Here is a 13,742-nt window from a genome sequence, read left to right on the forward strand (position 1 = left end):
TATCAGGTTTGAAAATAACCTTATCTTCATAGAACTGAAGATTCAGTGCCCTTAATATCCCCAAAAGTTGTTATCCAAATTGCAATTAAATGGCACGGAGTACAAAGAATTCACTGCTTCTTGGTTTTTATAAATAACATAGTGGCTTTAGAGAATAAAAATATGGCTATCATGTCAAATGAATAACATTATATAACTATATTTTTGTAGTTATACTAAGTTTCCACATGTATGGACTTCTTGACCCACATTTGTTCTTTTTGATTATTTATCTTTGTAATGATATATACTGTTGCCAAATGGATATCTGAAGGTGATCTTTTCAATCCTCTCCAATAGCTTTTCATTTATGATGTGAATATTCAATTTTTTTCTTGAGCTTTTTTATAAAGCTTATTTATTTATTTTGAGAGACAGAAAAAGAGCACAAGATGGGGAGGGGCAGAGAGAGAGAGTGAGAGAGAGAGAGAGACTGAGGATCCCAAGCAGGGTCCACACTGACAGCAAAGGGCAGGACCTGGGGCTCAAACCCAAGAATCGCGACATCATGACCTCAGCGGAAACCAAGAGTCAGAGGCTTAACGACTGAGCCACCCAGGTGCCCTTTCTTGATCTTTTGGAAAGAATTTCCAGGTTCTGATTTCTGAATGCTTGCCTAGGACTTATGAATTCTTCTCAAAGTAAAACGCCACTTTTTGTTTTTACCACTGTTACACCTAATGAAATTGTTTTCTTATACGGTGTGTAATAAGGGTCTCACTTTAAACCAAATCTGTCTTCCCTTGAGCATTTAAGACCTGTCCATGTCTGAGACAGTTGGAATATGGGTTACGACACTTTCACTCTGTGAGTGACCAAAAGACAATGGAGAAATGATGACACCAAGAGCAAGAGATAGGGTTAGGTGAACCCACTTATTTAAAGGTCAAAGGAAAAAGGAAAAGAAAAAGAATGCTGACCGCAGCATCAAACGTTTAATTGAGATTTCCTTGTGGCATAGTCATGGGGATGCGTGCCTGAGTCAGATTGAGACGTGGAAAATAAAAGGTGAAAATAAAAGGACATTTATGAAAACATTCTTAAAATGAAAAGTTAAATTTAACTCTGCTAACTGAGAAGTTCAGTCCGATTTTCTTAGTCTTACAACAGGAATTTGTTGTAAAAAATCTGCCTTGTTTGGTTCACTCCTTTCACCCAGAGTCTAAAACAGAGTCTCTCTCATAAATAAATAAATACATAAATAAACAAAAAGACAAACAAACAAACACATAGCATGGAATTGCAGGACCTAATGGTAAGTGCAACTTTATTTTGCAAGAAACTGAAGAACAGTTCGTTCAAAATGATGGTCCCGGGTTATACTCAAGAGCAACATACAAGAGCTTTTTAATCTCTTCAATTATAGCTATCATGGAGAGTATGTATCTCAGTGTGGGTTTCATTTGCATTTTTCTGATGACTAATGCTATCGAACATGTTTTCAAGTGTTGAGCAGCAATTCTTGTATCATCTTTTGTGAAGTGTTGCTTTAAATCTTCTGCTTTTTTAAGGTGAGTTAATTTCCTCCTTTTTAGGGATTTGTGATTTGCTTAATATATATTAGCAGTATAAGTTATTTGCACAAAATATGCATTGCTAAAAGTTTCCTTAAGACTGTGTCTTTGGGGCATCTGGGTGGCTCAGTCGAATAAGTGTCTGACATTTGGTTTGAGCTCAGGTTGCCATCTCGCAGTTTGTGGGATCCATCCCCGTCTTGGCCCGTAGGCTGACAGCATGGGACCGGCTTGGGATTTTCTCTCTCCCTCTCTTTCTTCCCCTCCCCTGTGCTCTGCCTCTCTCTCCCTCTCTCTCAAAACTAAATAAATAAACTTAAAAATAATAAAAAAAAATGACTGTGTTTTTATTTCGGTTATACTAGGGATGTCTTTTGAAAAGTAGAAACTTTTTAAAAAATCTCTTAATGTTTTTTTTTCACTTTATTTTTGAGACAGAGAGAGACAGAGCATGAGCAGGGGAGGGGCAGAGAGAGAGAGGGAGACACAGACTCTGAAGCAGGCTCCAGGCTCTGAGCTGTCAGCACAGAACCCGACCCAGGGCTCGAACTCACGGACCGTGAGGTCATGACCTGAGCTGAAGTTGGACGCTCAACCGACTGAGCCACCCAGGCGCCCCAAAAGTAGAAACTTTTAATTTTGAGAGTCTATCATATTTCTTGTCTAAGAAATATTTACATACCTCAAGGTTTTCATAAATGTCTGTCTGTTTTCTTCTAGAATGCTTATGATTTTAGCTCTTGTTTAGGCCTGTGATTTATTTTGAGTTGTTTTAGATATGGCATCAGGCAATGGTTGAGGTTCATTTTATTCTTACACAAAAGTCCAGTTCTTACATCACTATTTGATGAAAATCCTGTTCTTTTCTAATTGAGTTAACTTGTCATATTGTTTGAATTTTAATTAGTCACATATATGTGGGTCAATGTCTGGATTTTCTGCTTTATTTCATTAGTTTACATGCCTGTCTTTTGTTCAACACTACTTATGACTTTCTAGTCTGCCTTGAAATCAGGTTGTGTGAACCTTCCGAAACGTTTTTTTTTTTTCTGAAATTGTTTTCATTATCTATGTCATTTGCATTTTCATATCAACTTTAAAATTAACTCGTCAATTTCTACCGAAAAAGCCTGCTGGAGTTTTCTTTGGTGTTGTGTCGAAGCTATAGCTAGTTTGATAAGAATGTGCGTATCGACAGTGACGATATTAAGTATTCCAATCCATTAACATTTTGCATCACTAGATAAATAGCTCAATGATAGCCAGCCAGCCAGCTAGCTAAATAGGTAGATAGACATAGTGATAAATGTAGTCGTAGATGTAGATTTTTTTGGTCAATTTCTCAGGTTGTTTTACTTTGATGGTCATGCTGTGCTGACAGCTCAGAGCCTGGAGCCTGCTTCAGACTGTGTGTCTGCCTCTCTCTCTCTGTCGGTCCCCTACTCACGCTCTATCTCTTTCTCTCTCTCTCTCAAAAATAAATAAACATTAATTTTTTTTTAAATGTGACCCCATGAAAGATGGAGATTTCTATAGATTTTCTTTTCTTTAATTTTATTTGCCTTTAGTAGATTAATGCTTGTGTCATTTATTGAGTTAGAGTCTGTTTCCTTTCCTATGTTCTTGAAGCATATATATGGTGGAATTAAATGACATTCTTTTGCTGCTCCTGGCTATTTCTTTGTAGGAAAGCTTGGTGCATCTTCCCAGTTCAGCCAGCCAGAAGCCCTGTGGATATCATTCATACCTTACTGTTGTCTATTTCATCCCTATCTGAGCTGTCGCCCTGCTATTTCCATTTTACGTCTTATACATACGTGAGCTGACCCTCTTTTCTCCGTAAACCCAGTCCGCAGCACCAGTTTCTCCTAGGAGGACTACCACCGTAGCCTCCTCTCTCCTCCCGTTCATCCGAAAACACAGTTATAGTTTAAAAGTACAATGATATCTTTCCTTTGATGAGATCATTCTGTTTCAAAGATGAAAAGGAGGTGCAAATTCTTCTTGCCATCCCTACTCTCTGGTAGGACCTTCTTCTACTCTGTATCTCCACTTCTGTATCTCTTCATCTTGCCTTTTACATAATTCCTTAAAAATACAATGCCTCCTGGGGCACCTGGGTGGCTCAGTCGGTTGGGCGGCCGACTTCGGCTCAGGTCATGATCTCACGGTCCGTGAGGGCTGTGAGTTCGAGCCCCGTGTCGGGCTCTGTGCTGACAGCTCAGAGCTTGGAGCCTGTTTCAGATTCTGTGTCTCCCTCTCTCTGACCCTCCCCCGTTCATGCTCTGTCTCTCTCTGTCTCAAAAATAAATAAATGTTATAAAAAAAATTAAAAAAAAATACAATGCCTCCTATCACTTCAGAGTAACGGGGCAATGTTCCTCCCTTTACCTGGAAGGTGCGTTATCCTTTAACTAAATACATTCTATTCAACTTTCAGAACTAACTTAAATGCCCCTCTTTTACGCATTATTTTCACCACCCTGGGCCAGTGTGCGTACCCTTCCTTACATACTTGTTGCCACATTATCTTTATTCATACACTAACATGTATCAGTTGTTTGAGTATGAGTATTTGAATAACATTTCCTTTCACAGTTTGCCCATACACACTTTATGGGAAATGAGATCATATCTATTTGCTAATTCTTTTTCTTTTTTTCCCCTAGTGAGTATCACAGGACTTGCCATATAGTTGTCATTTACTCAATATTTGATGAATAAAAAGCAATGACTCGAAACTTCTGTGATCACCATGACAAGAGATAATCATGGCTTAGACTCACCCATAAAAAAAAAAAAAGAAAAGAAAAGAGAAAAAAGAAAAGAAGAAAAAAGAAGAGAAAAGAAAAGAAAAGAGAAAAAAGAAAAGAAGAAAAAAAGAAGAGAAAAGAAAAGAAAAGAAAAGAAAAGAAAAGAAAAGAAAAGAAAAGAAAAGAAAAGAAAAGAAAAAAAAGGGCTAGGGGACGCTTGGGGTGGCTCAGTCGGTTAAACATCTGATTTTTGATCTTGGCTCAGGTCATGATCTCACAGTCTGTGAGATTGAGCCCCATGTTGGGCTCTGCTCTGACAGCTGGAGCCTATTTAGGATTCCCTCTCTCCCTCTCTCTTTGCCCCACCCCTACTCACTCTCTCTCTCCTTTTCAAAATAAATAAAAAACGTTATTTTTTTTTAAAGATTTCTCTTAGGGGCGCCTGGGTGGCTCAGTCAGTTAGGCGGCCGACTTCGGCTCAGGTCATGATCTCGCGGTCCGTGAGTTCCAGCCCCGCGTCGGGCGCTGTGCTGACAGCTCAGAGCCTGGAGCCTGTTTCAGATTCTGTGTCTCCCTCTCTCTGACCCTCCCCCGTTCATGCTCTGTCTCTCTCTGTCTCAAAAATAAATAAACGTTAAAAAAAAAATTTAAAGATTTCTCTTAAAAAAAAAAGAGTTTGAAAACATAAAAGTAATGAGACTCAGGGATTCATTTACTATAAGTCTGAGGGAGACAGAGTAGAAACCACAAGGATTTTGGTTTGAATGACTTCATAGACGGTGTTATGTTTTATTTCTATTATTATAAGCTATTTCTACCTATCATTGAAATTCAAATAAATAAAAGAATTAAATATACTATGTAACTTTTTATTATAAAGCTTCTCTTATTCAGCACAATGATTTTAAGAGCCATTTTTTGTAGGGGCGCCCCAGTGGCTCAGTCGGTTGAGCATCCGACTTCGGCTCAGGTCATGGTCTCGCGGTTTGTGAGTTCGAGCCCCGCTTCGGGCTCTGTGTGGAGCCTGCTTCCGATTCTGTGTCTCTGTCTCTCTCTGCCCCTCCCCCACTTGTGCTCTTTCTCTATCAAAAATAAATATAATGTGAAAAAAAATTTTAATAAGATAAAAGATACATTTTTTGTAGTTTTCTTGGTTTATATAATTTTGCTTTGACTTTCTCTTCTTATATTTTGTAAAATGAAAACACCAATTTTAATATTTTCACCTTTTATAATACTGGCTCTTAAATGTAGACGTTTGGCTTTTAGCCGCGCCGTTAACATTCATAATTCATTTTGATTTTTAACAAATTTTCACTGGGACTGTTACCATGACTCCAGAGTTAATTATCATATGGTTTAGTTTTCAAGTATTAAGGACTTTCTAGATAGTCTCATGTATTTCTATTTTAATTCCACTTATACAGAGATACTATAGTATTTCAACCCTTTGAAATTACTGAGACCTACTTTTTATGAGTCAGGTTATTGCTATCTTGGTGAATATTTCACATGCACTTCATCAATATGTGTATTCTATAGTTTCTGGGTGCATATCAGTTTGGTTTGATTCACTTTTTTAGATGTTCTATATCCTTACTGAATCTTGTCTCTTTATCTTATCAACTATTGAGAGAGGAGTATTATGCTTGAAGATGTGTCTACTTCCTCATGTAGGAAGGTTTTGCTTCATTTTGAAACTCTTTTATTAGGTAAGTACATAATAACCTTATTGTCCAGATGAATTTACTTGTTTACCGTTATGACAAGTCCTTCTTTATCACTATGACTTTCTTATCTTAAAGGCTACTTCTGCTTGTATGAATATAATCATTCCAGTCTCCTATGTTACAATTTGCATGATATATCATTTTTTCTAAATTTAATGTTAAGTTTTATCTGTGTCTGTATGTAAAGTTTATTTAAAGCATACAGTTGGATCCTCTATTTTTTAACGATTCTGGTGATCCTTGCTTTGTAACGCATTCTTCAGTGCATTTAGATTTATTGCAATCGTTGACGTAGTTGAGTTTAAGTATACCGCTCTGTTTGTTATCTATTTACCCCATTTTCCCCTTCAGTTTCTCCTTTCTCTTGTGGTTGGTTAAATAACCCCCAAAAATGTTTGCTTCCTAATCCCCAGAACTTGTAAATACTCCCTTATATGGCAAAGGGAATTTTGCAGATGTGAATGAGTTAAGGATATTGGTATGGGAAGAATTATTATAGATTATTAAAATAAATGCGATGCAATCACGGGGTTTTTATAAATAAAGTGGTTGCAGGAAGAATTAGAAAGAGGAAGCTGTGGACGACAGAAGCAGATAGGACTGATGTCGCCAGGAGCCAAGGGACAACCTCTGAAAGCTGGCAACCATGAGAAGTGGAATGTTCCCTGTAGACTCCAGAAGGAACCAACCCTACCAACACTGTGATTTTAAAAGCTCCTGAAAACGTACTTGGACTACTGAGCTGCAGAAGCATACATTTGTGTTATTTGAAGCCACTTAAGTCTGTGGTAACTTGTTATGGTAGCAAAAGGAAACATTTACTTTCACTTTGGATTATTTCTAGTATTCCAGTTATGTTAATTTTTGATAGCTTGTTTGACTTTCAAACGTTGCTCTAAATATTAGAAGGGTCTCATTGAACCTATCGTAGTGGACTTAGACCTAATATTGTGCCACTTCGTATAAAACATAAGACACTTAGGACAGTGTATTTCCTTTTATCTACCATTTTTGTGTTGTTATCACATATTTTACATTGGCATATGTTATGCATCTCACAGTGTTATAACTTTTGCTTTAAACGGTTCGTTGTGATTTTTTTATTAAATTTGAGTATTAAAAAAACCTGTTATATTTACAGCATGTTTTCCATGTCATGCTGTCTTCATTTCTTCAGATCTGAATCTTATCGGATGTCATTTTCTTTCTGTCAGAAAAATTTCTTTTACTGTATAGATTGTAATACAACTAATGAATTCTGTCAGTTTGGCTTTATCTAAAATGCCCATTTTGCCTTCAATTCTAGAATGCCGTTCTTTTTTTCTCTCCATTTAAACATTTCATTCCGTTGTCTTGGGCTCCCACTGTTTCTGAACAGTATGCACATGAATTCTGTTCATACTAGTGTTCCTTTAAATACAATGTATACTTTGTTTTCTGTGATGGATATTAAGATTTTGTCTGCCTACTTGATTTACAGAAGTTTGACTATGGTGTGGCTTTTGGATTCTCCTTTTTCCTACTCAGGGTTCACTGAGTTTCTTAGACTTTTTTTTTTTTTTTACAAGCCAAGACTTTTAAATATTTATCTATTATTCCTTTAGGAATTTTTTAATTCGTTCCTTACTTTCTCACTCTCTGGCTTCTGAGACTAAAATGACAGTCAAGGAAACCTTTTAAAATATTATTAAAAACACATTAGAAAAGAAGAAAAAAATCACATGAGAAGCAGAAAATTATAAGAAAATGGTTATACAGATAGGCTAAATATTCATGTAAATTCTCACTGTAAAAAGATCCACATTTTACAGTAATTTTCAACAAAAGATAAGGACTATTCAATAATTAAGAATATCTTTGAACATTTGGTTTTTTTATTTAATTTTTGGTTAAACTTCTTGATGGTGGCATTTGCTATAAGGAGTTATTTTTGCCTCTCTTTGTTGTCTCTAGTGAGAAATTAGATTAAAAATTCCATGAACACTTGTCCAAATATAATAGCCATATTAGGTAATATACATAAAGATATTTTCTAATTGGCAGTGACATAAGGATCGCAAAGTATTGTGATTGCTGTAAAATGTTGATGGCTGGGAGCAGCATTTTTTTAAAATGCTGAATTTTGCCCAATGCTTTTTCTACTTTAAAGTTAGTTGTTAAAATATTTTATGTTTATTTAGACTAACCCTACAGCATGCAATTTAAACTGTATACTGTTGATACTTATGATATTGTCCTCATGGTGCCCAACACAGTCAAACCAAACCCATCACTACCTACCTGTGAGAACAGTTCCATTTATTTATTATTTTCCATGAATCTGTTGAATAACCCTTGTGCCCAGACAGTGCGACATGGATATGAGGCCAAAAAGGTAAACATTCTATTGTTTTCACGGTTTATAATGAATCTGCAGAAGTGTTTAATAATCATAAATAAATCAAGATATACCTTTCAACTATAAAGTACAGTACTCTAATATAAATTTTACCCATCACTCAGTGCTCAATGTGAAAATACCCAAATTTTTTAGTGGGAGATACTAACCATTTTCTATAGTATTTTCAATCTCACCAACTGTCTATCACTACTGGAGTCATGCCATCTGAACCACTGGAAATTTCCGAAGGTATTAAATTCTCTCCTCAATCTTGGACCTTTCTCCAAACGACAGGAACATTTTTCTTCCTTAGTTTCCACTTGACCAGCTATCTCTATCATGGTGTAGTGAATGCTGAGCTGTGTCCCACCATTATCTCTACAGGAATGAAAAATGAATCCCCCCCAATTACTGGAAACACTTCTAGAAGAAAGTTCTCACCTGCTAGGCCCCTGCAGAAATTGCCCCAGTTGAGGAGTCAGGCCTCACCCAAAGTTGCCTTCTTACAGGATGACCCACATCTGATGACAAAGCTACATGAGAAATAAGTATGTGGAATGGTCCCTTTGCTCCAACTCAAGACTGATGTTTACAACTGCTTACTCACTAAGGGCTTAATAAGGACAGAGTCACAGATCAGTTTTATTTCTAATTCCTTTTTACAGGTGTTAATTCTAAAAATATTCCTGAATACATTTCCTGATGCTTAATTACCATCAAAATTATCTTCTGAGAGATTACAAATTGCAAACCATAGCATTATCAACGTGCACTGCTATTTTTTTCTTCACTTATTTTTCTGAACCCTATATTCTTGCATCTATGTATTTTTTTTAATGTTTATTTATTTTTGAGAGAGGGAGGGGAGAGGAAAAGAGAGAGGGAGACACAGAATATGAGGCAGGCTCTAGGCTCCGAGCCATCAGCACAGAGCCCGAAGCGGGACTTGAAATCACAAATTGTGACATCATGACCTGAGCCGCAGTTGAATGCTCAACCAAGTGAACCACCCAGGTGCCCCGGATCTATGTATTTTTGAATCTCCAAACACTTGATGTATCTAGTATTTGTTCACTAATTCGTACTTCTAGTGTATAAAGACTTTGTAATTTGTGAGATGAGATGAAACGAGAGGAATGTAGTAAATATCTTTTAAGAAAAACATGAGAAAAACTTCCTACTTTATGTTTGGCATTGTGTGACGCCATGGGAACAAACAGAAGAAATCTCTACCATACTCCAAGGTCTGTGTGATTTGAAAATGTTGGTTATTTAGGTGGGGTATACAGAGATGTAGGCTTTGTGATTTTCCAGATATGTCATGATTGAAGACTCAAATAAGCTGGTAACATGGGAATAAGTAAAATTAGGAAATTCCTATATTTTAGAAGCAGAATAATTCAAAAACATCATTAAAAATGAAGCAATGATCATCCCAGCCTCCTTATTTGTGGAGAAATACCATAATTAATTATAATCCGGGTGCAGCTGGCTTATCCACCTGTAAAGTTGAAGCAAAATGCGTTCTGTTTTAGACGAAAATACAAAAGTGCTACTGAGTGTAATTATAAAACTAGTCTATGCCTCACCAGGACTTAGCTGCATCTGATAGGCCCCCAAGTATTACTGAGAGTTCCCCAGTCCCTTGTCCTTTGTACACTTTGTAGAAAGCTCTGCTTTCTTTTTTCTTACTATCTTCCTTCTTCTGATGTTTAGGCTACTTAGAAAAGTCCCTCTCTCCTGGCTTCAGGGGCTATCTGTTCAATACAGTCAATGCATAAGGGGGGGCTACAGGAAGTCACTCTTGTTCCTATATCAGTTGTCTTTGTAATTCATTATTGGAGCAGAAAATCAGACCATCCTCCAAATTTACCCTTCTTGAGCGTGAAATTATTCATAGTCAGTGCCCCAGAATTCTAGTAATTTGCCTTATTTTGTAATACACATGTCGTTTTGCATCCTGATCAGCCTCTGTATAACCAAGAGCAAGCAACTCCACCAATGGAGACTTTCTAAGACAAACTATACCAATCACCACAGATGAGACATTCTCTAACCCTACATCTGGTGGATTCTCCTTTCAAGAAGGTGATGTTCAGTCAAAGGCCTAAATAAGCAATCATAAACAGATGATAATACATTACCCTATTCTGTGCTGTAACGTAACTTTGGTGTGGATTCAGGTATGGAGAAGGAATGTTGGATTTAATTATCTCAGTCCTACTTTTCATATTGTATGAATATATATGATCGACTTGTGAATGGATTTGAGAGTCTACCTTAGCTGGTCACTACTTTTGTACAAGAATAAAGTTTTACAAACAAGGTGTGGTACAGAGTATGAAGAATTTACCAAGAAATAAAATTTAAGGGCATTTATATGAGGGCAAGAACGTAGAGGCTTTTTGATCCAGATATATTATTTTAAAAAATGACAAGTTAATAACATACATAAATAAATAAAATTTGGCTCTTAACATTTGAATGTAGAGGCCCTGAAACCTGGGACTAATGTACCCGAAGTAGGCATCAGCAAGGTCCACTCCTGTGAACCAGGAGGAAGGGAGCAAACTGTCAGTAATTAATTAATTAATTAATGACAAATGCAGCTAAAAGGCAGTCTGTTTTTCGTGATAACTGGGTATCAGCATTTCTAAATGATGTCAGTGATAAAATATTCTTCCCTCAAAAAATCTTGTAGTATTTAAATTTTAAACAATAACTGCTGTTATTGTTGAGTTTTAATAATATGTATGAAAACTTCAAAATGGCATATTTTTGTTATCCGTTAAAGACTATGTTCTATATGGAAGCTAACATGGAAACCTTCCTCTACCCTGACCCCCTGGTGCCTCTAGCGGGAAAAGAAAACCCAAGGAGACAACCAGTACCTTCCCAAACTGGTCACTTTGTGGGATCCTCCACTCTGATCTTGTCCCACAGGTATTGCAGGGTAATCTGTGGACCTCATCCACTGAGCCTCTGCCTGCAGTGGGGGAGGGGGAGGGGCTTGAAATGGCCAGCAAACACAATTTGGCAGTCCAAATTCACACCCGTTTTGCCCATCTGCAAAGCCAAGTTGGTGGTGCACTCTGACCGTAGAAGTTAGCCAGATGCAGATCTGTCTCAGTTGGAACCTCAAAACAAGGAGTTTTACCTGCCCTAGAGCCCAGTTTGTTCATACCCCAGCAAAGGGGTGTGGAGGGTGTCTCCCAACCCTATCTGACCAGATGGCCTGGTAGGAATGCCTGAAGGTTATTTGGCTCAGTAGCACTTGAGTCAAGAGGAACACAGGCAGAGCTGATCACCCCCAGAGCAAAATCAGTACTGTGCATGCAAAGTTCCCCAGCGACTTATATCCAGGGAGTTTAATCCACAGCCAAAGCTGAAGGCTACTCTTGGCCTCCCCCAATAGGAAATCCTATCTGGGAAACTGATAGCTGCCTGGAGCAACCCTTCCTCTTCCTGCCCACTTAAGGGACCGACATATGGCCCCACCTGCTGTGGATCCTGGTGCCATCTGACCAGAAAGGATGGCAAGAATATCTAGAAGTTTTGTGGCCTGGTCGCCCTCAAGCCAAGGGAAGGGCAGACAGAGGGCAGTTTGCAGAGCAAACTGATCTGTTTAGTCAGGACACTTGGGGCACAAGTCAGCTTGGGTTAAGACAACAAAGAGCTTTTCCAGCTTTACAGCTGTTTCTCCTGCTGCGTCTGGGCAGGGAAACTATGTCATAGTTCACTCATTGCTGAATGCAGACTCCAGCCTCCCTGACCTGGGAACCTAACCAGAGCACACAGGAAGCTGCATAACCCATCCAACAGCCCTGCTTATGGTGGCACTTAAATAGAATGAACAGTCTATTGTTTTCTCCATCTTCAGAGCAAAACTACTAGAATCGCCTGACCAGGGAATTAAATGTACACTCTTGCCAGATTGGGATCACCAGACAGTGACCTGTACAGGGTCTTTCCCTGTTGCCTTGACAGAACAGGAAAGCTTATTCATAACTCCATATTCTACTGAATATAGTGCCCAGTCCCAACCATTAATAAGCCTGGCCAGAGAATCTAGGCTACTGTGGAGCTAATCCTCCAGCCTCATTTGGGAAGGGACCAAGCCAGCAGCAATATTCAACTAGTCTCAACCAGTGGCATACCTCCCACATCCTTGACCTCAGAGCTCAAACGGTTACCTCCCTCCAAAATAGGCATGATGACAGAATGCACCTGCCCAAAGACATTACCAGCAGCCATGCCCAGAAACCCAAACTGAACTGATTGGTGAAGATCTGCCTCTGCCAAAGAAAACCTGTAAAGTCCAGGATGAATCTGATTATTCAAATGTTCAGATACCAATGTAACACATCAAGGGTCACAAACAAACAGGTAAATATGACTCCACCAAAAACAAACAAACAGCCCAAAAAACCTAATAATAAATTATAGATAAATGGAGATCTATGAACTACCCAAAGAAGAATTAAGAATAATCATAATGAAGTTTAGTGAACTCCAAGAACACACAGTCAACTGAAACCAAATTAGGAAAACACTGCATGCATAAAACAAAAAGGCTTGATAAGAAATTAGCACACGTCAATTAAAACCAAACAGTAATCTTATAGTTGAAAAATACAATAACTCAACTAAAGAATTCAATAAAGAGTTCAAAGAGCAGCCTTAACCATGCAGAAGAATGAGTTTCTTGGAGGCATTAGAAATGACCCAATCAGAGAAAGCAGAAGACAAAAATAACAGAAGAATGAAAGAGAGTGAAAAAAAGGCAGAGGGACACAATGAAAAGGAATAATATTTTCATTTTGGGAGTTCCAGAAGGATAAGAGAAAGACAAAAGGACAGAAAGTAGACTTAAAGCAATAATGACTGAAAAATTCCTGAACCTGGGGAGAGTAAAGGACATCCAGATCCATAGACCCAAATTACTCTAACAGATGAATCAAAATAGGACTATAAGATATATTATAATTAAATTGCCAAAATTCAAAGACAAAGACAGAATTTTAAGTGCAGTAAGAGAATAGAGAGAAGTTACATACAAGGGAATCCTCATAAGTTTATCAGCAGATTTCTCAGCGTAAACATTTCAAGCTAACTAAAAATTAGTTGTATAATTTGGTAATGGTGGTGCATAATACACTTACAACTCTAGCTTAAAAATAAAAAAGCATAATGTAGTAAAAATAACCATAATTGTAATAATGAGTTATTAGTTGCACAGTATTAAAAAAAATGTCAATTTAACAGCAATAACCTAAAATGTGAGGAGGAGTAATAAATGTGTAAAGTTTAGGAATTCTATTAATGT

The sequence above is a fragment of the Lynx rufus genome, unplaced genomic scaffold (genome assembly GCF_022079265.1).
Source record: "Lynx rufus isolate CCGP_SWC_20201006 ecotype Redwood Valley unplaced genomic scaffold, mLynRuf1.p SCAF_4, whole genome shotgun sequence".
In the NCBI taxonomy this organism is placed as follows: Eukaryota; Metazoa; Chordata; class Mammalia; order Carnivora; family Felidae; genus Lynx; species Lynx rufus.